The sequence below is a fragment of the Sorex fumeus genome, unplaced genomic scaffold (assembly GCF_029834395.1).
Source record: "Sorex fumeus unplaced genomic scaffold, SorFum_2.1 ptg000037l, whole genome shotgun sequence".
Classification (NCBI taxonomy): Eukaryota; Metazoa; Chordata; class Mammalia; order Eulipotyphla; family Soricidae; genus Sorex; species Sorex fumeus.
This window is the reverse complement of record NW_026606094.1, coordinates 56,652,114-56,677,130: the sequence shown is the minus strand read 5'-3', so window position 1 is coordinate 56,677,130 and position 25,017 is coordinate 56,652,114. Positions and strand designations below refer to the sequence as shown.

The 25,017-nt window shown below is 36.5% G+C and overlaps 1 protein-coding gene across 3 annotated transcripts in view; it reads left to right on the top strand.

Annotated features, from left to right (window-relative positions):
• The first annotated feature begins 4,173 nt into the window (after nt 1-4,173).
• Nucleotides 4,174-25,017, top strand: part of DGKB (diacylglycerol kinase beta) — an 808,203-nt gene continuing 787,359 nt past the window's right edge. For 2 of the 3 annotated variants that reach the window (XM_056117996.1, XM_056117994.1), the window contains exons 1-2: nt 4,174-4,339; nt 4,559-4,801. The gene's annotated coding sequence lies outside the window, so the exon portion shown is untranslated. Of the gene's footprint in view, nt 4,340-4,393; nt 4,802-25,017 lie in introns of those variants that run through there. The other variant, XM_056117995.1, reaches the window with a different exon arrangement.

The window sequence follows — 25,017 nt, the reverse complement described above, 5'->3', positions numbered from 1 at the left end:
GCACAGAGTTCAAAGTAGACCCTGAGCACATTATTAAGCACACATGTGTGGCCTCCGAGCAATAACCAAAATAGTGAGTAGTTTCTCTAAGGTACTACAGTTATTTAGCAGCAGAATAAATGTTGGAATAATTTAAACATCTTTTTGTAGGTGACTTATCTTCTCAAGAGGCACATTCATTGATTAACTTACTCATTTATATTTTTTAAAATGATGACGCATATACAATGTTCCAAGCACTCAATGGATGCTTACAACACACGAGTAAACTAAACAAGCATACTTCTACCTTACAGAACTTACAATCCTCTGACTATCTCCTGTGAGCTAGAATAGGTTAAAGAAGCAATTTTGGAATACTTGTTTTGTTGATAAGAGAGTTATTCCAACCGCACTAGGATACATGTTGTAATTTAAGACGTTTAGCTAAAAATTTAGTTATTATTTCTTTCTATAGACCATAGACTGCTTATTTTGTTGATTAATGAGAATTTGTGGAGCAACTTTATTTTTATAACAACATTTAGAGATGGATTAATTATAGAAAAAGGCTCAGGAAGATTTTGATCCCCAGTGATGGGAGCAGAAAAACATCTTAGAGAAATGGGCACAAGGTCATAAAGCAGTGATTTGTGTCCTTTCAATGGAAAATCTTGAATTAAATCAGAGATTAAGGGTCAGCCATCAATTTCCAAATGAAGATTTATTCTTTCATTATCAAACCTTGGGAAATGTCTGGTAGCTTTGTTATTTTTATTAAAAAGCTATTTATTCTATAAATCTTAGTATGCTCTAAATCATTTTTGTTTCAAAGTGAACCAAATGGATGTTAAAATCTCATAACCATTATTACAGTCCTTTCTAATATTTTCCATCATTACCAACTGGATGTTTATTATTGCTTATTTGTAAATATCAGATATATATAGAGAGATTATATATCTTCAACAATATTAAAACTAAATACACTTAGATAATGAGATAATAATTCTAATAGATAGAACACATACCTATAATGTGGGAGGCACCCCAATACTGCATGAGCCCCAGAGAACCACACACAGAGAGAGAGTCTGAGCACCAACTCCCTAGTAATGCTGGGTGTGGACCCAATAAACAAAAGTGTTCTTTCTAACTATAGTTGAATTTCAAAACGAGACACAGGAAAAACAATGAAATATAAAATGTTAAGCTATAGAATTTGAGATTTTGATTATTTTATTAAAAGATGAATTGCAGACATATGATAAACTTCAAATCATATCACAAATGAACTAAGGTTGTTGTTGTTTTGCATTTTGAGTCACACATGGTGATACTCAGGGATTAATTCTGGCTCTACACTCTGGATTTACTTCCGGCAGTACTCAGGGGACCTTATGGTATGTCAGGGATCAAACCCAAATTGGCCACATGGAAGACAAGCACCATACCCGCTGAATTATTGCTCTGGTCTCACATAGATACTCAGTTGACCTATCAAATGCATTTCTAATTGGTAACAAATTCTGTTGCTTACTTCTTTATATTTCAATGCATAGAATTATGAAAATGTGAAGTTACTCTTTCCATTATTAATATTAATTATGTTGCATATTATTTAATAGATAAAAGATGCACAGATATAACTCTTTTTATTTACTGATTAATTTATTTTATTGAATCACCATGAGATAGTTATAAAACTTTCATGTTTGAGTTTTGGTCATACAATAATCAAACACCGATCCCTTCACCAGAGTGTATTTTCCACCAAACAAACCTCCAGGATTCCCTCCATCCCAACACTTCCCCTGCCTGTGTGGCACACAATTTCCACAATACTCTCTCTATACTTTGATTACATTCAATATTTTGACACCATTATTTTGAATTTTCCTGCCTTGTGGTATTTTAGGTCCCATGAAAAATGATATTTGGAAAGTCTTCATGTGTACTTTTATTGATATTATTCTAATGTTTAATAAAGCTTGCATTTTTAATTTTTTATTTTATAAGTTAATTCACAATATTTAATTACACTTAATAATCGAAGACCAATCCCACAACCATTACACCTTCCCACCACCATATTTGGAATGTTTCCATCCCAAGCTCCAATCCCTGTCCCAAAGCAGAACTGAAATAATATATTTTGTATTGTCTGTAATGACAAACTGCTGAAAATGCTACAAAAAAGTAACCATAGAGAAAACAGTGTGAAGATCATTGTATTTTGGCAGGGGCCTTTAAGACTTTCTTTAGGATATCACTAACATGTTGCTGAAGGATGAGTGATGTGAACTTTCGTATATATCATGATCAAGATCACCCTGTTGTTCGTCGATTTCCTCGAACAGGCACCAGTAATGTCTCCTTTTTCCTAGCCCTGGGATTTTAAAAGATCCATTTCAATGCTCTTTCAGGATTAGGAGAATGAGACCCATCGTTACTGGTATTTGGCATATTGAGTATGACATGGGAAGTTTGCCAGACTTTGCCATGCGGGCAGGATACTTTTGGTAGCCTGCCAGGTTCTCCAAAGGAAAAATAAGATAATAAGATGTAGTGTGCCCGTAAATGCGGCTGCACACTTCCGGGAGCTGGGTTTTATAGTCTCTGCGTCTTGGCCATTGATGGGACCAACCTGGCGCTAGCGGCAGCTGGTGGGTGTCACGCCTACCTACTGGAAGATGGGCGGTCTGGTTGGAGAAGGCCCAGTTTCAATCTGAGTAGGCTTGGAGACCTCAGCCCCAGGACCCGCATGCCTGGGTTCCTCTGCCAGTTCTTTCATGCATGAGGCCCGTCCGTACGTGTGGAGAGTGGTCCCAGCATGGCCGTGGCTGGCTCCGGAGGTCCTCAGCTGCGGGGGCTCTGCTCGGGTCAGCCAACAATTCCCCCCCACCCCGCCCTCCCTTTGTATTTATAGCAGATATAAATTTTTGGTTTTGTATTTTATTAGGATTTTTTATATTAAAATTTCCTAGATATCCTGAATTTAGTGTACTGTATATTTTTTAAAGCAAAAGGTGTGTTTTTGGGTTAGACCTGGTGGTGCTTTGGGCTTACTCCTGGTTCTGTGCTCAGAGATAATGCCTGGAGATGTTCAGGGGACCATATGTGGTGTCTGGGATCGAACCCTGATCAGGTGAGTTCAATGCAAGTGCCTTACCTGCTCTCAGACCCAGCATCTTCTGTAACAATTGTAGGAAAATTCGCTTTAGTAAATTTATGTGTATTATAATTGATAAATACTTTGCACAATAACTGAGTTTTGCATAGCTAAAGGCAGTTATTATCCAATATAGAAAGAACAGGTGAAAATACATTGTTTAAACCGTTTGAGGGGCTTTTTGGGGGCTCTCTTATATTTCCATGGACATTCTTCACATTAATCCAATTTAACTCTGGCTAAACAAACACTAACAAAAGGGGAAAATATGATAACTCAAAAACTTTTCAGAGCAAGCAAGAAATAATCTCAAGTTTGCATTAAAAATTTTAAAAATCCCAAGTAATTTTAGTTCAGAAAATAAAAAGTTGAAAAACTTGTATTATTCTATAGATTAGAGAGAGTATGGGGGGGAGAAAAAGAGAGAGTCTCAAAAGGATTCATATATCAAGATACTCTACAGTTGGCAAACACACTCATAACTGTCTGGTTTTGCACTCATTGTATGACATGAATGTGTTCATTAGCGGGTTTACCTTTTTATTACTCTAAAGAATTCTTTTGGACATGTGATTTAAAAAGATCTTAAAAATCTATTTGATGTGATTACGTATATATAGAACTGACTTTCTCATTTTGCCTACTTTCCCCTTTTCTCTCCATTATCTTCATCTGTCTCCTATCATCTGCTCCCAGGTTAACAGATTCGAATGAAGAACCTTAGTGTGCACGGGCACTAGAAGTGGGTGTCTGTGGAACTGATGACCTATCAAGGACTATAGTTAGTTGAATGGAGAGGGGAGATGGGAATAAGGTTTTCCTAATGGGAGTAACTAAAGTGACTCAAAGTCTCAAGTGCAGTCACTCATACCTACAGTACCCTCTCCCTTTTGTTTTATAACTGGCCAGCAGATAAATAGCTCCAAAGCACTGTCACACTGTCTCATTCTTTTCTGAGCTAATAGCAATAGTACCAACAGCAGCTGTGGGAGCGACAGTCAGGGATAGGCAGGGCTGTTGCTTGCAGCCACGGAGATTGCCTCCTCCTCACCACACACTCACTGCACAGATTTCCAATATCATCGCGTCTTGGTTTAAATCAAGGGCTCAGAGAGATGAGAGGAGAGCCTTAGTCGAGGACAACAGGTATTTCATCTCTGACAAGTGCAGTTGCCTTCAGAGGCAAATGTGCGTTACCTAGCTGGACGGAGAGACTGGAGGTGGTCTGGTAGTAAGAGCGGGGGAGTGGGAGGAGTAAGTGGTGGATAAGGGGGGAATGACAGAGATGACTTTCCGGCTCCGGAAACCCAGGGCTTTCAGGCTCTGTGGTTGAGTTGCTAATTGTCACGGTCTGGTGGCCTGCAGGCAGCCTGTTTTGTTGATCTCAAGTCGATTTCCATCTTTCAGACACTACTTGGAAAGGGCTGTGCGTTCTGCAAGGGGGTGGAAGTAAGGAGGAGGAGATGCTGCGAGCAGAGTTCTGGAAGCTGCACGCCTCTGGGGAAACGGAGCAGTGAGGGAGCTTTGCACGGAGCTGAGAGCGTGCGAATTGGAAAGAATCCTGTGAGCTGGCCAGTCCCAGCTCCTCTCCGGAAAAGCAGTTGCTCTGGCTTCAGAGAAGCGCCCAGCCTTCGCCTGCATCACACTGCAGTAAGTTAAACTCAACACGGTTGGCAATTTGAGTGGCTTCTGGGTAGGTGGTGCGGGGGAAGGGGAAGCTTAGAAATGGCGAGGAAAGTTAAGAAAAACAGAGCTCTAAAATCCCCGAGAGATGTAAAAATATCGGTTGGCTCCCTGACTTGTCCTAGTTAGGCTATTAACGCTCCGTTATTTGCAGCCGGATACTGCTGGCTCATGTATGCAGAAGGCACCTTCTCCCACTCTGGTTTTAAGCAGTAAAACTGGTACTTGTGTAGTGAACTTAATTGCTGGAGTGGTCTCCTGAAAGTTAATCAGGGTTGGCTGTTCGCCCTTTCAAAAGAAAATGCCTGCACAGTCTTTGACTTTCAAATGGCCAGTGTATTGTTAACTAAATTTCATTCCAAGAGTATTCCTGATCTGTGAAATAAAGACCCCGTCAAACAAAATCTCTGGTTTACTTTACTAAATTAAAACAAACGTTAAGTAGGTCTCCAGATAACTGCTAGGCAACAGCCTAGGCGACACTGATGATACGATAAACATTCAAATTCTCCAGTGGGTGGGCCGTGCAGGATTCCCCCAGTCTTTACTACTGTGCTACTTGCTAAAGGTTCTCTTCCTTGTGGTTTCAACGTGGTGTTTTTTTTTAGAGCCATTTTTTTATACTTAGAACTAAGCAGCATTGTGTCCCCTGCCATAAATGTTTTAAACACTTTGAAAATCAACTTCAAATACTTGCTTAAATTACCGATGAACAACTCATTTAGAAGGAGGTAAAAACAGGTCAGCAAAGGTCATTTCATTGTTAAGCAAAATGCCAAGTTATGGTGAACACAGGCCAAATACTGAAGGTGGTTCTAGGTGTTTGATCAAAATAACTCATCGAAAAACATCGAGAAACCTAATCAGGTCGTCTTTTACACTGTTAAGATTTAATAAGAAGAACAAAATAAAACGAATTCTTCAAATAAAAGTAAATCACACAAATGTGTTAGACTTAACTGTAAGATCATTGGATGACATACCTCATCACTACAATTTTCTCTAAGAAAGACCAATGGAAAAATAGGGGGTATCTTAAAAAGGATGTAGGATTGTAAAGTTTTATATACAGCTTTATATTCTGAAGGAAAAAGAAGTATCAAAACTTTTGAAACAACTATTGTGAACTTTTAATATTTCTCATTATAAAATGATCACTAATCCTATTAATTTGATTTTATGTGGTATCTTTAATTCACCTGACAGGTCAAGATAAAACAAACATAAATGTAATTTTTAATTGTTTTCCATTCATCTTGGGGATTCGAGATGTAAAGGCTTGTTTAATTTTTGCAATACCAAATAAATTTTAGGTATCCAGTTTCACACACACACACACACACACACACACAAACACTCTCACACACACATACACACACACTTTTATGTATAACTCAGTATTCACTGGATAAATAGAACTCAGGGGATGTATTTGTTATAACAGAGTATGCATAAGGGTGATTAAAAATTGTAAACAGCAGTAAATTAAAAAAAAATTGTGTACCAAAAAATACTGAGAATGTAGTTGGAGTGAGTTTAAAAGCAGTTTTCAGAAATTCTAGGGTAATCAACCATTACATAAAGTGCTGGTAACTAATTAGAGAGGACATGCCTGAAATAGAGAACACTTTATATTGAATAGCATTTTGTCAACAAAATTTTTTGGTTTAATTTTTCTTTTTTTTTTACCACACCTAGTGGTGCTCAGCGCTTACTCCTGTCTATGCTCAGGGGTCATTGTTGGAGATGCTCAAGGTTTCATATATAATGTAGGAGATCTCACCTGGGCCTGCCACATGCAAAAATAAGCACCTTAACACTTATTCTATCTCTCCAGCTCCAGAATTTCTTGAAAGTTAGAAACTGAGTGAATGAAGTTGAGTTCTATGAGTATTATAGCTTTATATTGGATGTCCAGCTGGTAATCAGAACATATTGTAAGTCTGAGAAGATTTTCAAAATCGCAATTTAAATAAAACTATTATGGTTTAAAACATTTGTGAAATTTGGTGCTACAGATTTTGAACTAGACAAGTATTCTATGATTCATACTTTTCCTTGCACACTTCTAAAAGCAAGAATTGTAGCGAGACAAGCTCAAGATAGCATCCGGCCCCTCCATGGAATTCTGCTTCAACTAATGACTAATTTTAATTTAGGAGTTTGAAATGACAATTGAATAATAAACTTTCCAGATTCTTCAGGCATGCCTTAAAACAGAACTGTACTGCATGATATGTGCCATACAACACTTTAAAATACCATTTCATAACTCTTTATATGATACTGTTAAGTATTTTCTTAAGAATAATGTTTCTAGTCTAAGATTACCTGCCCAGAGAAAGCTCCAGGCAAAATTTGAAGGCTGGCATTTCATTGCCTCTCTCCCATCATGATGCTTTTTCTGTCTCTTGTAAGATATCATAAGATATCACAAAGTCTAATCTCATGTAAGAAGCAGTTGTTCACCTTTGGGTGCTAACAATGAAATGAAGTCAGCTCAGCAACTTTTTAACTCCTTATGTTATTTGCATGTATAGTTTACTCATCACAATTCAGGAGGAATTCTCAGTTACTGTGAGTGGACTCACAATAAGAAATTAGGTCAAGCACTTTGAATATATCTTTTTCATTTCTGGGATAATAGATACTGAAGGGATACAGTAATCTCTCCCATTTAACCTCAAGGGATGTATTTAGTGAATGGTAGACTAGAAATAAACCCTAGGAGTAATTAGCTCTTCCACTTAATCACTTTGCCACTTCATTTTACTTAAAGTGGTATTTTGGCTTGGATTGGGTGGAGTGAGTTGCTTATTTTGTTAATATAGTTGATGGAACAAGCTAAAGAAACTTATCAGTCACTAGGAACTCTGCTTAGCACTACCCAAGATTGGATTTACCCACACTGGATCTTAAATTTATTCCAAATAAAAACATGGCACACGCAAAAATTCTAGTTTCATCAAATGCTCTGGTTTGAGGAACTATTGAAATGGAGATGCTGACACATTTACTGGGAAGGAAGATAGGGAACGGAGTTGAGAAGCTCAAAGATCAGAAAATTAAGAGAGTTGAATAGAAAATGAGGTGATTATGTGGTAGCTGATGGTGTAAGAACTTTTTCAAATCCACGTCCTGAGGGACTCTACAAATTTCTTGAGCTTTGTGGAGGGTGGGCCTGTGTAAAAGGAAAGCTGATGCAAAGTCTCTTTAAGAAGTTGTAAGGATTGATGATAAAAATTAAGTTTACCTTCTGATAATCCTTTTATGTATTTTTCAAAACTGCAAAATGATTCACAGAAAAGTAGGGGAGAGAGGATAATGTTATCTGAAAAGGTAAAAGAACACATGGAAATACTACTGGTTCTTGCATAATCCCTTTCTGAAAAATTGCCAGCAAACTAAAGCATTATTTGACTGGTGAAGATAAAACCAAAATGGCTCATTTAGATAAAATGGAAGTGTAAAGGAAACCGATATATTTATTATCACTGGTTTTCTTACCACAGAAGATACCACTAACAAAGATTGAAATGAAAAGAAAATCAGTATATATCCAAACAATATTTTAAGGTTGTCTTCTCTCAGCATGCTAAATTTAAATAGCTGAAAAATAATTTTAAACTATTATCTCAGTCAACAATTTGAAAAGAAAGACTTGTTTTTGAACAGGGAATTTTGTATCAGATTTGAAACATAATACCCTTGACTCACTTATTTTTAATTGGCTCTATGCCAGTAATTACAGATCAAGGAGCATAAAAGCTGTTACTTTTAAAGTAAGAATATAAATGTATACTCTCATGGGGCTGGAGCAATAGCGCAGCGGGTAGGGTGTTTGCCTTGCACATGGCTAACTCGGGTTCAATTCCCAGCATCCCATATGGTCCCCCGAGCACCGCCAGAAGTGATTCTTGAGTGCAAAGCCAGGACTATCGCCGAAGTGACCTAAAAAGCAATAAATAAATAAATAAATAAATAATAAAAATTATACTCCCCGTAAGGAAAGTTTACGGTGCCAGGCTTTTTGGGATATGTTTACAATGATGAAGATTTGTAAATACATCATATGTCAGCCCTAATTCTTCCTCTGGTTTCTTGTGATTTGTGGCACTCTGGGTTGAAGTTGATTTTATACAGAGTTGATTTCAAGTGTTGATTTTTGATGTGATGCTTTAGCTCTCTTCTCTTATATTTGAAAATTTATGAGGGATGTTTATTGAGTGCTTCTTCCATGCTGGTTGCTTACGTAAGTATCCTAAACAATTAGTCTTATCAATAATTTGGAAGAATCCCAATAATTATGGGGTAATTCTATTATACTTTTATTCATTTTGTAGACAAATATAAGAGAATTTAGTGAGTTATTTTCAGCTGGAATTAGTAAGAATAAATCTAGATTTTGAGCCATATAATCTGGCTTTAGAATCCATGCCTTTATTTTTTCTTTCTTTTCTTTTTCTTTTTCATCTCTTATCAAGGTACTGTTATTTCTAAAGGTATCCATAGCTATGTTTTAGGAAAACAATGTTCCAGGACCAATCTCACAACCAGTGTCGACTTCCATCCACCTTTATAACCATGTTTTCATGGGCCTCCTCTCCCTGACAGCCCGCCTCTTTGAGAGAAGTGGATGGTATTTTTTTAAGCGAAGTAGCCAAGAGAAAAACATACATATGATGATCTCACTTATCTCTGGTATATAGAATAATAAGAACAGGGAGGGAGATAGAGTCCATGCTTCTATGTAAAAGTCTCCAAGATATAAACTATTAATTATATCTGGTTTATGATAATGCTCTATAGCTTGTGTTGTCTGTTTATCTTCTTTGAGTCAGTTTACACTATTTCCCTGTAATCTCTCTCTTAACACCCGGACTCCTCAACCCCTAATTATCAGAGTTTCACCTTGATGCATACTTTTTCCATCACGATTCTTCTCTGTAGCACCATAACTGACCAGGATCTACCACTGGCCTGCGTTCCTCTACATTTACACTGCAACGTAATTCTTTCTTGTATTATTGGATAAGTCACAGGAGATTGAAATAATTTGTTTTCTTAATTGACAAAGGAAACCCATTCCCTCTCCTAATGTTTGGGATGATAGTATTGGAAGTAATGCCTAATAATATATTAGAGCTCAGTTTTACACTTTTAATAAACTGGATTCAACTCATCCATTCAGTTTCCTTTAAGAAGTTAGGTAGTTCTATGCCCATAGTATAACTCTCCAAAGAGGAGAAGAGAATAGTCTTCTAAATCCACTTTACACATCTGAACCAGAAATATTGCTTAAATAAATAAGACACACTGCGTATCTACAATATTGGGTGCAATATTTTGTAATAAGAGAGAGGGCAGATTGTTTCTCAGACCACAATGAAAATTTTAACCACGTGTTGATTCTTTCAGTGTATTCTTGGGAATAGGTAGTCATTAAAGTAAATGGTTCATTGCAAATATTTTGAACCAAGTAGTGAAATTATGAAATGGTGTTATTTTGAAATTGTTTCTTGAACACTTATTTCCTTTAGTCAAAATATTGAGAAGATGTGATTAAGTCAATACACCAAGAGTTATGCCTCCAAGTGAACACTGGACAATTGATTACCAATAGAGAAAACACGAAATGATGAATAATGATGGGAAGGTCAATATCCGCCATCCTTTTATATGAAGAGGCATTTTTAATGTATGAAGTAATTTGGATTTTACCTTATTATTTATAAATGTATTCTAATTGACCTTAAAATATCAGGTAAAGTAGACTAGATGAGTTTCATGTGTGACTTTCAAAGTTTATTATTTTTATTAAAAGAATCATCTTTATTCATAGCATTCTATTTAATTATTTTTGCAATGCACATGAATAACTTATGAAATAAACAGTTTATAGCCAGGGAAAGAATGATTGAAACAAAATGTGGTCACTATTTAAAAATCTGTTTGGAATTTTAACCACATTTGTAATCTCAGGATAAGGTTACTCCAGCAGGTTAGTTGAACCTTCCTTTATGATGGAATTTATTTTCCTTTGAATGACCTCAGTTTAGAGAATTTTATTATTACTTTTGGTGATGGAATTATGCATAAAGATATAGAGAAAGTGACTTTACAAAACAGATCTTTGATTTGAATTTCATTATTTACTTTTTTGGCACTGTGATATATAGGTTAAAACTTATTCTTAGCCTTCAAATTATATGGCTTCAAATTGTATGAGAGCAAACCTTTACTACTTGGATGACCTTGAGTGGGTAACTTAAATCATATGCCTTAAATTTCTTTTTGTAAAGCTGTGATGATGAAAATAAATCCACTTTATAAAATTATGTGATTTAATCCTGTATCAACGTGACTTAAAGTAGGTGCCTAATACATACTAAGAGATCTGAGCTATTCATTATTTTCTGTGTTCTTGGAATATTGTTTCAGATAAAGATAAAGTGTCAGAGACAAAAAATGTGAATAAAAGTTAACTCTAAAGACATTTTAAAATTTAGGTTTTAAAATTAAATATAATAAATTGAAGTATAAATCTAAAAATATATATGAAATATATATGAAAACATCACACCCGGTGATGCTCAGTGGTTACTTGAAAACATGAGGCACATAACATATCTTTATATATATATATTTTACTTAATATTTTGCTCAAAAAGTTTTCATTAAACTATGAAGGAAATTGGTAACTATTTGCAAATACATAAAAACTTTCAACAATGACTGTCACACACCAACTCCCAGAAAAAAATACTGCTTTATTATTTTTTATTAATTTATCATCGGTCTGCAATATGAAGGAACTTCAAGGATCTAGTTTCACACTTTCCGTACGTATGAAATTGTTCCTACTCTTACCAGGAAGGTTCCCGAGCTGTTCCTCCCTATTCCCTTCTATGCCATTCCCTCTTGCTTTTTTCCTCTCTGGTAATGGTCATAGTTTTCACCGTTTCTGGGAGTTAGTTTTGTGGTGGTTGATTCATTTTTCTCCTGCTCTTTAATTTGTTGTTTCTATGACAGGTAGTGTCTATAGTCGTTCCTTGGGCATCCATCAGGGACTCAATCTTTAGTTGTATTGCCTAGGTACATCTTGTATACAGTGTTCACCAGGGTTTGCAGAAAATGATGGGGTTCACACATTTTGCAGGAATTGAACACTTTGTTTTGTAGCGAAAGTTCAGTAGGGCCTTGGAAATGGCACTTGACATGTCAAATGATACCAGGGAACAAATCTGTGACCTCACACCTGCAAAGTAGAAATTCTGCTACGTAGGTATCCCGAGTCCCCCGTTTTGTTTTGTGCCAGTTCATTTGCTTTAGTTTTTCATATTGCATATATGAGTGAAACTGTTTGAGGTGTCTCTTTTTAATTCTTAGAAATTTGAATCCCCTTCCCATAACCCAAATGCATAATAAAGGGTCACATTTTTCTTCTTGTCACATTCTTAAAATTTAATCACAGCTATCATTCATTTAATTTATAACACGATAAGTTTTATTGATATTGACTATGCTGTTGTATGCTGTTGAAGGTTGTAGACATGCGACCTCTTAGGGGAGAAATTTATTACTCACTTGATCACCTCCTTTTGAAATATTTGAACTGGAAAGGAGGCAGAAATAGAGGTGCTATGAAAAATTATGACAGGAATGTTGACCTGAAAACAGAATTTCATGTGCAAAAGAGTAGTTTGTACCTTATTCAGCAACTGGTTTTGCTGAGGTTGAGGATACAACAGAATATATCTTCCTGAACTTTTCGTCAAATTTTTATCTGGTTCCCTAATGAAGAGAAAGTAACGGCCAGGGAATTTTGCTTCCCTTCTTTTTCTAACTAGTATTTTGAAGATTATAAGTAACACTCAGCTTCTCATGGAAAAATGAAATTCCTCAAATTAGATTTAGTTATTGTTTAGCTTTCCTTCTGTTAATTTTTTTTTTTTAGTTTTGGGGCTAAATTTGGTAGTGCTCAGGGCTTTCTCCTGGCTCTGCAATCAGGGGTCACTCCTGGAGGTATTAATTGAAACATATGGGGAGTCTGGAATTAAACTCTGGTGGATTGTGTGTAAGGCAAGCAGCCTAATTGTTGTACTATCTCTCTACATGCTGTTATTAAAATTATCATCTTAGAAAAAAAGAACTAATGATCTAATGATACTGGGAGATGGCACAGAGGTCAGGGACCAGGTTCAATCCAGATGCTGAGCCCTGTGGGTCCCACAGTCCCCACCCTCAGCACTACAGGGTCTAGCCATAGGGGCCACAGAGCAAAGCTGTGCTTGAGCAGCATCTTATGCCAGGGCCCAAGCCCCGAACCACCCATCTGGTCCTCTGGCTAAGTGTCTTCTGGAGTGGCACTCAGGTCCCCAGAGCACTGTGTAGGTGTCTGTCCCCACTAAAACATTCATTGCATAATCATTGATTTACCGGGCCTGGTCCATAGAAGGAAAAGTAGCAAGACACACTCATTTCTGTGGCTTTGAAGGCACTGCTTCAGAGAAGGATAAAGACAGAAGGAAACACATATGAACCAGGAAACAAGCTCAAGATGTGTTGTTCTTTGCCTGTAATCCAGGCAAGGAAGGAAATTGACTGAAATAGGAAAGAACAGGCATCTTGTATAGTGGGGTTGGTGGAAGGCTCTGGTTTCTAGATTTTAAGACACACACACTCTTCTTCCTCTTCATGCTTATTTTACTTATAAAAGAGGGTCTGATGTCAATAATGAGTAGAGGAGAACTGTGCACTGAAATAATCCTGAGATCAAGACAGATGAAACTATGCTGAATAAAAAAATAGAATTATGGTGTACAACATTTTTATTCAGTGAAAAACATGACTCCCACCTTGCTTTATTTCCCTTTACCTTTATATTCTGGGGTATTCAATTTGTGGCAGTCTTTAATGATTAGAAAAAATCGCAGTACTTAATGTTGCTTAGTAACTTGGCTGTCATTTGCGGCTGCACATAAACAACTTGTAACTTCCCCACACTTGTCCCAAATTACTAGAATTGAGAAAGAGCTTACAAGCTGATGAGTCACTTTGCTATCCTGTTGTTCTTAATAAGAGTTCTGATTACCAGGATGGGTGCTTTATTGTTATATAATGTTATTTGCCACACCATATGTCAGAACTTTCTATTTGGCAAATAGAGGTGCCTTCTCTGTCACACATTGAAGAAAGTATAACATAAAAAGCTATTCAGGGGAGGATGATTGTTTTGTTTTGGGTTCCTGATTTTGAATGTACTCTGTCCAAACTTCACTAGACGACATATGGTATAAGCAAAGCAGTAAGGTTTTGAGTTGAAGTAGAAATATTATTTTTAATACTTCTATCACTTAAGCTATGTCCATAACTCATGGTATGTTTGTATTTACGTGGTCACATTATCTTTATAGCAGTCCTTTTTGAGCTTTAAGTAGAAATGATATTTTTAATACTTTTATTACTTAAGCTATGTCCATAGCTTGATGGTACTTTTGTATTTAAGAACTCATATTATCTTTATAGCAGTTCTTTTTTTTTAAAGGGAGGGCATAAAATAATAGCATGGTTTCAATAGGAGTGCAATAACATTGCACTTTTTTACATTAGGCAATATTCTTTAATTTTTGAAATTAGTAACTGTAAAAAGAAAGCTACAAAAATAAAACTAAAATCTGTTAGATTTGATGAATATGTCAATGCTGTGACAGTCCCATGCTACTTAAAATTTCTTAAACACTAAGAAGTGTCAGTTACAGTGAAGTAGTATTGTCACTGTTTCTTATTAGTGGTGAACAATCTTGGATGAAGAGATATTGCCCTATTCTCTGGTTCTTTAACATCTAATTTGTAGATCTTGATGAGGTAAAATTCAAATTGCCAAAAGAAGTAAGGAATCTTTGTGTGATAAGTGCTAATATGTATGTTAGAAGAAGAAAATGAAAAGAAAGCTTTCCTTTTCTAAACATTATGTAAAGTTAAATAGTTTTCTATTTTAAGGATTTAAAGTTCTTCAGATGCAAATGTGTTTTAGAATCTTAAGGAGTGGGATTTAGTAAAAACTTCTCTGACTTTATTTAATCATAGAATCCCTCCTTCTGGGAGCAGCTATTAATATCTCTGCAAATCCCAGAACACAATTTACTGGTCTATTAGTATTTAATTATTCATTAATTTTTTTCTGTGCATCTAACATTTACCAGCAGCGACATCAGTTCTAGAAAGAAAAGTATGAATAGAAGAGGCCTTCAAATTAAGTTGTTTTTGATTGGGACTGGGAGAAGACACATGCATTTAAAAAATTAAAATACCGCAATTATATGCTATAATAAAAAATCCACAGTTGATACATAGTTGTTAAAGGTGGTGAAGATGGCAAGAAACTAAGAAATTAATCACAGGTAATTTATAGTCTGAGGTATTCAGGTAAAAAGGACATTAGGGCATTAGGGGCTTTAGCAATAGTGTAAAGGGTAGCCCACTTGTCCTGCATGGGGTTAACGTGGTTCAATCACTGGCACCTCATATGGTTCCCTGAGCAAAATCAGAAATAATACCTTAATACAGCCATGAATAAGCCCCAGAAACTATCAGATCTGGTCCCCAAACCAAAATAAATAAGACAATAAAAGACCTAGCAATTTCTCTAAGGTGAAAATGCATGCTCCGTTTGAACAAAAATTTTGTGTAGGTACTTCTAGAAAAGTAAATCACAACTCTTTAATTAGCACTGTGACAGGGAGGTTGTGTAGTGTGTTACATGGAACTTGGAACTCTCGCATGCAGAGTATGTTTTCAGTCTGTTGAGCTAGCTCTTTGACCCCCCACGAACATACTTCTAGAGTCAACTGTTGACTACATATATGAATGAAGAAATAAAGGCGGAAAACTTAGAAACATGTAAGTTGGTCATACAGATTCTAATAGATTACTTTGGAATAATTCCTGGCAAATTGCAAAGTGAGAATAAATAAGATTTCCTGGGAATAAACTGAGAAAAAAAAACAAAACTAGGAAATATTGGATTTGCATATATTTTGAGTATATTTGTATAGATGGGATTGTACAGAATGAAAAAAAATGAATAATTATAGAGGAGATAAAAGGAAATTTGTGGTATTTCAAAGGATGTAAGGTAATTTTTTTATAAAAAATGTGAAGTAGTTTTCACTGCTGGATATTGCTAAGAGGTTGATTGAGATGAGGAATGAAAATATCTTCTGGATTAGAACACAGACAGATCCCTGGTGATCTTAGCTGATAGCACATCTGTGGCATGATACAGTGAAAGTCAGGTGAAAATGTATTATATACTGAGCTAAAGCCACAGAAATGGAAAGAAAAACTCCTTCAAAAAGTGTGTCTGTTAAGGTTTAAAGAAATATATGCGCTTCTGGAGAACAGTAAATTTGAAGGATCTCTTACTTTTCTAATATGGGAGCTTTATTTGTTATGCTGTTTTGTTTTTGGGGGGCACACCTGACTGTTTTCAGGGCTTACTTCTGCCTCTATGTTCCTGGATCACTCCTGACAGGGACCGAGGAACCAAAATGGGGTGCTGCGTTCATAATCGGGTTAGATGTGTGTTAGCCCTACCTGTTGTATGCTCTCTCAAGACACAGCCCAATGCCACCCCACAAAGCAAAGCAAAATAAAAACCAAAACCAAAAAAACATTAAGGATATTAGGTAATTTTGACAAGTAATAGCATCCTTTTAAATAAAGAGGGGGAAAAAGCAAAGAAGTTATCTGAGTTAGGATATGGGCATTTTAAGTGTTATGTCAAGGAAACTTGAGAAAATGGAAGTTTGTTATAGAATTTGAGCAAGTGAAAAAGGTTTTTTTGTTGTTTATTTCAAATTTGGAGGAAATATCATCTAGTACTGAGTAATATTGGGTGGGTCTGAAGAGGGATAGAATAGATGATCACGACTTTACAGTGATCACAATTTACTTCAGTGTGTCAGTAGCCTTCAGCTACTTAGGAAGTGGCATAGAGTTTAACAAGGATGTCTGTATACTCATATTTTGCTTTACATGATGCCAACACCTACCACCTCAGTATTGTTTATTACCTTCTTTAGAATTCCCGATTTTGACATTGGTTGGTAATTTTCTTTTATAACCCCCATTCCTATTACGATTAAAGTGTGTTGGTCTGCAAATTACATAATAGATATTCTCTAGTCACCATATACTAATTGTCACACTTCACATTAATTTCATATTAGCTTGATGAATAACTCCGTTCTGGATCTTGATCTTGATATTGCTTGGAACTTTTTATCTTTGAAGTCCTGAATTACAAATGAACTTTTGTCCTTTAATCCAAGTATATTTGAATGCCTTGCCTTCTTTCATTTACTCTCCTTTCACCCCCTCTCCATTTTATCCAGACAAGACCTATTCTAGGAGAACTTAAATACCTTTTTTGTCCAAATCTTTGTTTCTCTTATTTTCATTTTACAGCTGGCAAAATGCTCACTCTTTCACAACTGAGTGATTTGGCTGTTTTATTTTTCCACTATGTTATTACATACTATTGAAAATCACAGCACCATGCAAGCTTGTGTCATAATACATTTGTGATCTCCTGTCTCAGTGTGATCTTATAATTCACAAAATATCCACATTTTGTTTTCCTCTACATTTTCCATAGTTGTCTTCTCAGAAAGTCTTGCACACATGAACTGTTTTCTCAAAAAAAGAAAGACAGGTTTCTTAAACCTCTTTCTCTTTATGTCACTTATGTTATTTTTAAACAAATATTTAAGTATTTTAATTAAGTTTGGATTTTAATTTAATGTTTTCAGTATCCACTTCTATCATCTATCCACAACTCACCTTGTATGGGTTACTTGTTATTTTTATTTACTTATTTATTTTTGCTTTTTTGGGTCACACCCAGTGACAGGGGTTACTCCTGGCTCATCCACTCAGGAATTACTCATGGCAGTGCTTGGGGGACCACATGGGATTTTGGGAATTGAACCCAAGTAGGCTGTGTGGAAAGTAAATGCCCTACCTTCTGTGCTATCACTCCAGCTCCCGTCACTTGTTATTAAATAAAGCAAGCTGCATGTTGTGGTCCTTCTCTATCCTATAAAGACACTATTGTAACTCTTTTCATTCTAATCATACTTGTGTTATTTTTATTCTGAAATATTTGAAATGACTGTCCTTCAGCATACATTTCTCATCATCTCTGAACATGTATCATTTCTCAGGTTCTTTATTTTCCCAGGGCTTAGTGCTGTACTTGTAAGAAATAGAATAACCGCTTAAAAGATACAATGAATGTTTGAAAATGTCTCTCTTTTGGGGGCCAAAGAGTTTACTATAGGGACTAAGGTCCTTGCTTTGCATGAGGCTGACCCACTTTCATCTTGTGGCATCACCTGAGCTGGTCCCTGAGCATAGATTCAGTAGTAAATCTTAAGTACAGGAAGAAATTGCCCCAAACCAAATCAAACATACACACTATGAAAGAAAATAGCCTATCTTGGTGAATAGTAAATGAACTGTTTTATAAAGTATTTCCTTTGCTCAATAATATTTTTATCATTCAGTTTACTGTTAGGGACATAAGTAACCATATTCTTTATTTTCTGGAATGTTCTGGTTCTTCTTTGTCTATTTTATCAGTATAATTCCACTGTTTCAGAACAAGTGTGTTTTCTTTATGTTTTCTCCCTTAATAAGTAACTAATAATTTAGCTCATTCTGGAGACAATACACATTTGGATTATTTATTTATTTATTTTAAGAAATTTTTTGAGGGTCATGGGGAACACTTGACAGAGCTCAGGGACTGCTATCTGTGCATACTTGAGAGCAACTCCTGGTGTTGTTCATGGACCCTGGTGCTGGGGGTTGAATCTGGAGTTCTGGCATGAAAAACTTGCTGCAGGCCTTGGAGTCATCTCCCCCAGACTGATAAATTATTCTCAGCCATTAAATGAAGTCCCATTTTTTAAAATAGTATTATTTAGTTGGATAGTACTAAGGGGGAGCGATTGCAAAGCGGTAAGGCATTTGCCTTAAAAGCAGCCAACATGGCCAACCCGAGTTCGACTCCACCGCCTCTCTTGGAGAGCCTGGCAAGCTACCCGTGACGTATTCGATATGCCAAACACAGTAACAACAAGTCTCATGATGGAGACGTTACTGGGCCTGGTCGAGCAAATCAATGAACAACGGGAGGACCGTGACCGTGATTTAGTTGGATGTAGGCATTTGTTTTATTAGTGGCATAATCTGTGAGTTTATTATTGGCATTAATGTTTGAATCTTAATATAAGAAAGGAGAAGGAGCCAGTATGCGAGGGGGGTGGGAAATGGAATGAGGGAGAGAGATATGAAGTGCAAAGTTTAGAGTTGCTTTCAGTATTTGACAAGAATAAGTACAGAAAATTTGAGGGCTTATTTAAAAAAAAAAAGCAAAAAGCTAAGAGTTCATGTATGTTTAAAGAATAGAAAATAACCTGTTTTCCCCAGTGCTATGTCACTTTTATTCACAGGCTCATTTAAATGGTGATGTGTAATATATATATATATATATATATATATATATATACACATGGGTATATATACATATACATGTGCATATATACATGTGCATATATACATGTGTATATACATGTGCAGATGTATATATACATATATTTTAACTACATTAAATACTACATATAATGCAAAAATAATGCAATGATACAGTTTTCATCATTTTTTATCACTTCAATTTAAGGGTGTGTGGTCAGTTGCTAACATTTTTGGTTTCTCACACTCTCTCCTCCTTCTAGACATTCCTTGAATTAGGTTTCAACTAGTGAAATTAAAGGAGGCAGTTTTGTTGTGGAAAATTAACCAATAGCAAACATTTTGTTTCAGGTGCAATTAACTATTAAAGTATATTACTCTACTTTCCTACTGTGTATTTTCCCTTATCTGTAACTTCAGAAATTGTAAAATCAAATTGTCCCTGGCATGACTCAAGTTTCTAGTACTTTTTTCTGTGTAATATTATCTAAGCAATTTAAACAAGCTCAGCTATGACCTAATAAAAGAAGCTTACAGCCTTTTTTTTTCTTAGAATATCATATAGTATGTGCCCTTGCTGACTTTAATTTGAAGGATATTAGAATAAGTTATATGAGAACATAAAATCTATGAAAAGTTAAGGATTTAAAACTGGCAAACATTAAGAAATTGTGATTAGATAATATGATAAGATTATATGTTTTTATTAGTGGATTTTAAGTTTTGTTTTTTGTGGCAAATGCAGCAGTGTTCAGGTGTTACTCCTCTGTGCTCAGAGAATCACTCTTGTTGGTATTCATGGGACCATATGTGTTACCTGGGATTGAACCTAGCATGACCATATGCAAGGCAAAACTTACCATCTGTGTTACCTCTCTGATGTCCAATGTATTTTGATTTTCATTAGTTTTTTCTTGTTTTTTACTTCATGAAAGATATTAATATATTTCTGTATGTTGTACTAGACCCCGTGGAGGGAAATTGTAAAACTACCAGTTTCAGGAAAAGCCTTCCTGAATAAATCTTAGTTGATAACAATGAAGGTGTGGTTTCCCTCTGACCCGTTTTAATATGTCAACTTGATCACTTGATCACTTGACATCCTGTTACTCAGCGATCTGCTCGAGTGGGCGCCAGTAACATCTCCATTCATCCCTGTTGCGTGCTAGTTGCTCGTTCTAGGAACACGAAGAGCTTCAAACCAATTGTTCAGGGTCTTGATGAAGAAGTCTGACCATGTCGTAGGTGGGTGGCCACACGGTCTTTTGATGTCCCGTGGAATCCAGTCGGTAATGGCTCTTGTTCAGTGGTCATCTCCAAATGGCATTATGTGTCCAGCCCATCTGATTTTCAATGCCTCGGCAAACGAGACAGCGTCCCTGATTCTCTATCATCGCTGGAGTTCGGAACTCCGAATTCCTTCTCTCACTTGAGAGAAAGAAGTGTGATACTCTAAGCAAAGTTCTTTTGATTTCTCTTTGGGAGACCCGAATAGCGTTCTCATCCTGTTTTTGTAGGGCCCAGGTCTCTGAGGCGTATGTTAATGCAGGATGAACAGTGGAATTGAAGAGATGTGCCTGGAGCCGGAGGTTCTTTGTCCTCTTAGCTATTCAGCGCTCTTGAAGGCGTTCCAAGCCACTCTCTTCCTCCTGCGCAATACATGTGCCCGGTCATTCGTCATGTTGACTTCTCGAACTAGGTACACATAACTGTTGCATTCGGAGATGTTCGTTCTTTTGAGAGCGAATGGAACGTCAGGAACAAAACTGTTTCTCCTAACATTGTCTTTGTGAGATTCAGCTGTAGTCTGACCTTTCCACACTCACCGTCAAAGTCGGCCAGCATTTGTGCCGCTTGGCTAATGTTTGGTATTATTAGAACAACGTCATCAGTGAAGCAGAGGTGGTATAGTTGCTGACCGTCTATCTTCACTCCCATTCCTTCCCATTCTAGTCATCGCATGATGTTCTTGAGGGTGGCACTGAAGAGTTTTGGTGAAATGGTTATCACCCTGCTGAACCCCTCTCTTGACGTCGATGATCACTTCCTTATAGAATGGTTAGATCCTCGTGGTGAATCTGTGATACAACTCCCTGAGGATCCTGATGTACTGAGTTTGAATGCCCTGTTTGGCTAGGGTTTCGAGGACCACTTCAGTCTCAACAGAATCAAAGGCTTTCTTTAAATCAATGAACGTTAGACAGAACAGCATCTTGAACTCCTGAGAAACCTCAATAAGCTTGGTTACCTTGTGGATATTGTCAATCATGCTGAATCCTTTGCGGAACCCGGCTTGCTTGCATGCTTTGTCCTTCATCTAGTATTCTGCCAATCCTATTCAGGATGACTTGAGTGAACAGCTTGTAGATGACAAACAATAGGCAGATCGGGCGATAATTGCCCCTGTCGTGGATTTCTCCCATCTTGTACAGTAAGAGCCGAGCCAGTATATTGATGAGTACCTATGGCAGATTCTTCAGGAGTTAAGGTCTGACTTTGTTTGGGCCAGGTGCTGTTCGTTCCTTTGCCGATGAAATGGTGTATCAGATTTTGGAAGGGAGAATGTTGGGAACAACATATCCATCCTGCGGAATTCGGTATGTGGGCAGGTGGACGTGGCTAGTGAAGAGATCTGGGTAGAAGTCATGGATAATCTTCTTCATTGCCCTTCTGGAAGATGTCATAGATCCATCACGTCATCGGAGGTCAGTTATCTTTGGTCTTGTGGTTGGCACAGGACAGGTGGGCGTTGCCAATGCTTTTCCCAGCTTCTGCCACATCTACCAGCACTGCTGCTCTTCTCTCTTTGAGGTCTTCCTTTATCGCTTATTCAATATGCTAAGATGTCAACATTCCACAAATTATAGATTCTTATTACTATAAGTTGAAGTTTGAACTTTTTGTTCAGAACTCTTTTTCTTTCAGTGCCACTTTAGATTGTCAGAAGATTAAGCACAAACTCTTCATGAGGACTTTTTTATTAGATATTGAACAAAATATTGGTGGCCTGTTCTTACCCATGAGTATGCATTCTCTAGTAGCTGAATGTACAGTTATGGTTCCTAAACAAATTATTGGTAACTCCCCAGTTTTGGAATTTTTGGGGGGGATTCCATACCCAATAATGCTCCCTTGTAACTCCTGGTCTTCACTCAGGGATCTCTCTTGGCTGTGCTTGGGAGACCATATGGGATGCCTGGGATCAAACTCCAGTCGGCTGCATTCAAGTGTCTACCTAGAGTACTATTGCTCCATCCCAAATTTTGGAGTTTCATAGGCTATAACTTTGCTTTTATGAGTGACGGTCTTTGCATTTGAGCTGACAGATAAAACACAAATACCACATTTTGTTTTGTAACAGTTATTCTAGAGGAAGTACACACCGAAATGTTGAGAGTGGAGCAGCAATCATCTTCCTTAGGAAATGTTTATATAGTCTGTGTATTTATTGTTTCATTTCTTCTCTTCCATACATTAACATTGTGTTAAGTGTTATACATTACTTAGTTTGTCTTGGTATATTATGTCAGGGGTTCTGGGAACATTCAAACAAGTTTTCTGTGTGCATGGATGTTAATTATGTCCTCATCCTGTACCATTTGATTAACTAGGAAGAGCTTACTTTCAAATAACAGCTCGACCTATATTGATTTTTGAGGTGAACTACTGTGGAGTTAGGAGTAATTTTCTTTTCTTATTTTATGTTGGTCTGTTTTTAGGCCACACTCAGCAATGCTTAGAGCTTTCCTGGCTTTACACTCAGGAGTCACTCCTGAAGGGACCAGGGGGGCCATTTGTGGTTCCAGGAATCAAATTTGGGTGATCAGTGTGCGAGATAAGCCCTCTACCTCTTTACAATTGCTCCAGACTCAGTAGGGGTTGTTTTCTAAGCAAGGTTTGTAGTAACACTGGACTTTTGATTGTTATGATGAAGCACAAGAAGTGGAACTTGTCTGTGATGCAAAATATCATGAAAGCAGAAGAATGCCTTTTAGTGTTCTGAGAACACCTGTCACACCCCCTCTGATCTCAATGATTGCAGGAAATAAAAGTTCCATGTTTTGTAATTTGCTATCTGGGAGGTTTCTTTCCTCTGCATGGATTTGGGTAGAGACTTTAAATATGTCCATATATGGAATAAAACAAAGCCCCAAGGAACATCTACTTGCACTCCTATTCCTGTGCTTATTCTTTATAAGGATATTTCCTAGTATAATGGCAAATGAAATAGAAAGTCAAATATAGTTGAGTCACGGTGCTAATTCTTGCCAATACTATAAAATGAGCCTAAATTCAGTTTATAGTTAGAGATGTACAAAAGAAGAAGTTTTTACTGAGCTCAGAGATTCATTTTCTTCCTGGATAACATCAAATCTTTCAAAACCTGTAAATTCATGGAATTTCTCTTTACCGGCCTATATCAAATAATCAGACCCACAGAGTGAAAGCTATATAGTCTTCTTAAATGTCTTAAGTGTTTAAACTTAGTAAATGTTTGAAAGGCTAGCAAACATTAGTTACTTATCATTACTACTAATATTACTTCCTAATTTCATATTTAAATAAAGAGTCTGGGGCCTGGAAGATTGCTCTAAGAACTGGAGTATGAGCTTTGTTTGTGCAAGGCCAAATTTGGTACCCAACAGTGCATGCCTTCAGAGCACCAGTGTAGCTTTAGTGGCCATTGTGCACCTGTGAGTGTGGACCTGGTGTCTCTGGCAATGCCAGAGGTGAGTGGCACCATATCCCATATCACTGGGCTGATCACTGAAATGATAAGCTCGCATCTTCAGGTCAAATTTTTCTGCATGTGGCCCCAAGCATAGACAGGGAATCCAAATGATGGGGCTAAACATTATTTTCCTCTAACTAGCTGTGAAACTTAATTTTATAACCAATGTTCTGTGTTCTAAGCAATAAGGTATCTTCATAACTTTCAGTAGCTAATCTTAATTATACAAATTGTTGAAAAAAACAAGCAGGACCCACATTTGAAGATTTAAGAAACAGGTGAAGAGTGGAAAGGCATTGATAGTTGTTGAAATGATGCAGGAAATTTCAACACAGACATATGATGTGAAGAGAACCCAGATGTTAGAATATAATCTCTTTGTAGCCCCTATAAAATTCTTTTCCAATTATATGTGACACCAGTACATGTAACTATTCTTAATTTGGCTTTATATGTGATTATTTTCTAATTATAAAGTATTTTTACCTTTAAAAATTCTTGTTGTAATCCACTTCATTTCAACAGTTGTCCTTTCTGAAGGCATTACATTGTTGCAACAATTCTGGCGACCATGTTATATATAAGACTATATTATCATAATATTATTTTTTAATTTGAGCCATCAAAAGGAATTAATGAATGTTATTTGTAGACACTTGAAAAACAATGAAAATCAAACATTAAACATATCCTCTGGTCCCAGAGATGTATTTAGTTATGGTATTAATATTATTCACCTTTTTTTTCAATTTAACAAACATTGTCATAGCATCTATTTTGTTCTAGGTTCTGTTATAGGCATTCAGAATGGAACATACAAATATTTAATTTAAAAAACATTTTGGAAGGAGATAGAAAATAATACTCAAATACATAAAAATATATGTAATTACTAAACAGTGAGTCAAGA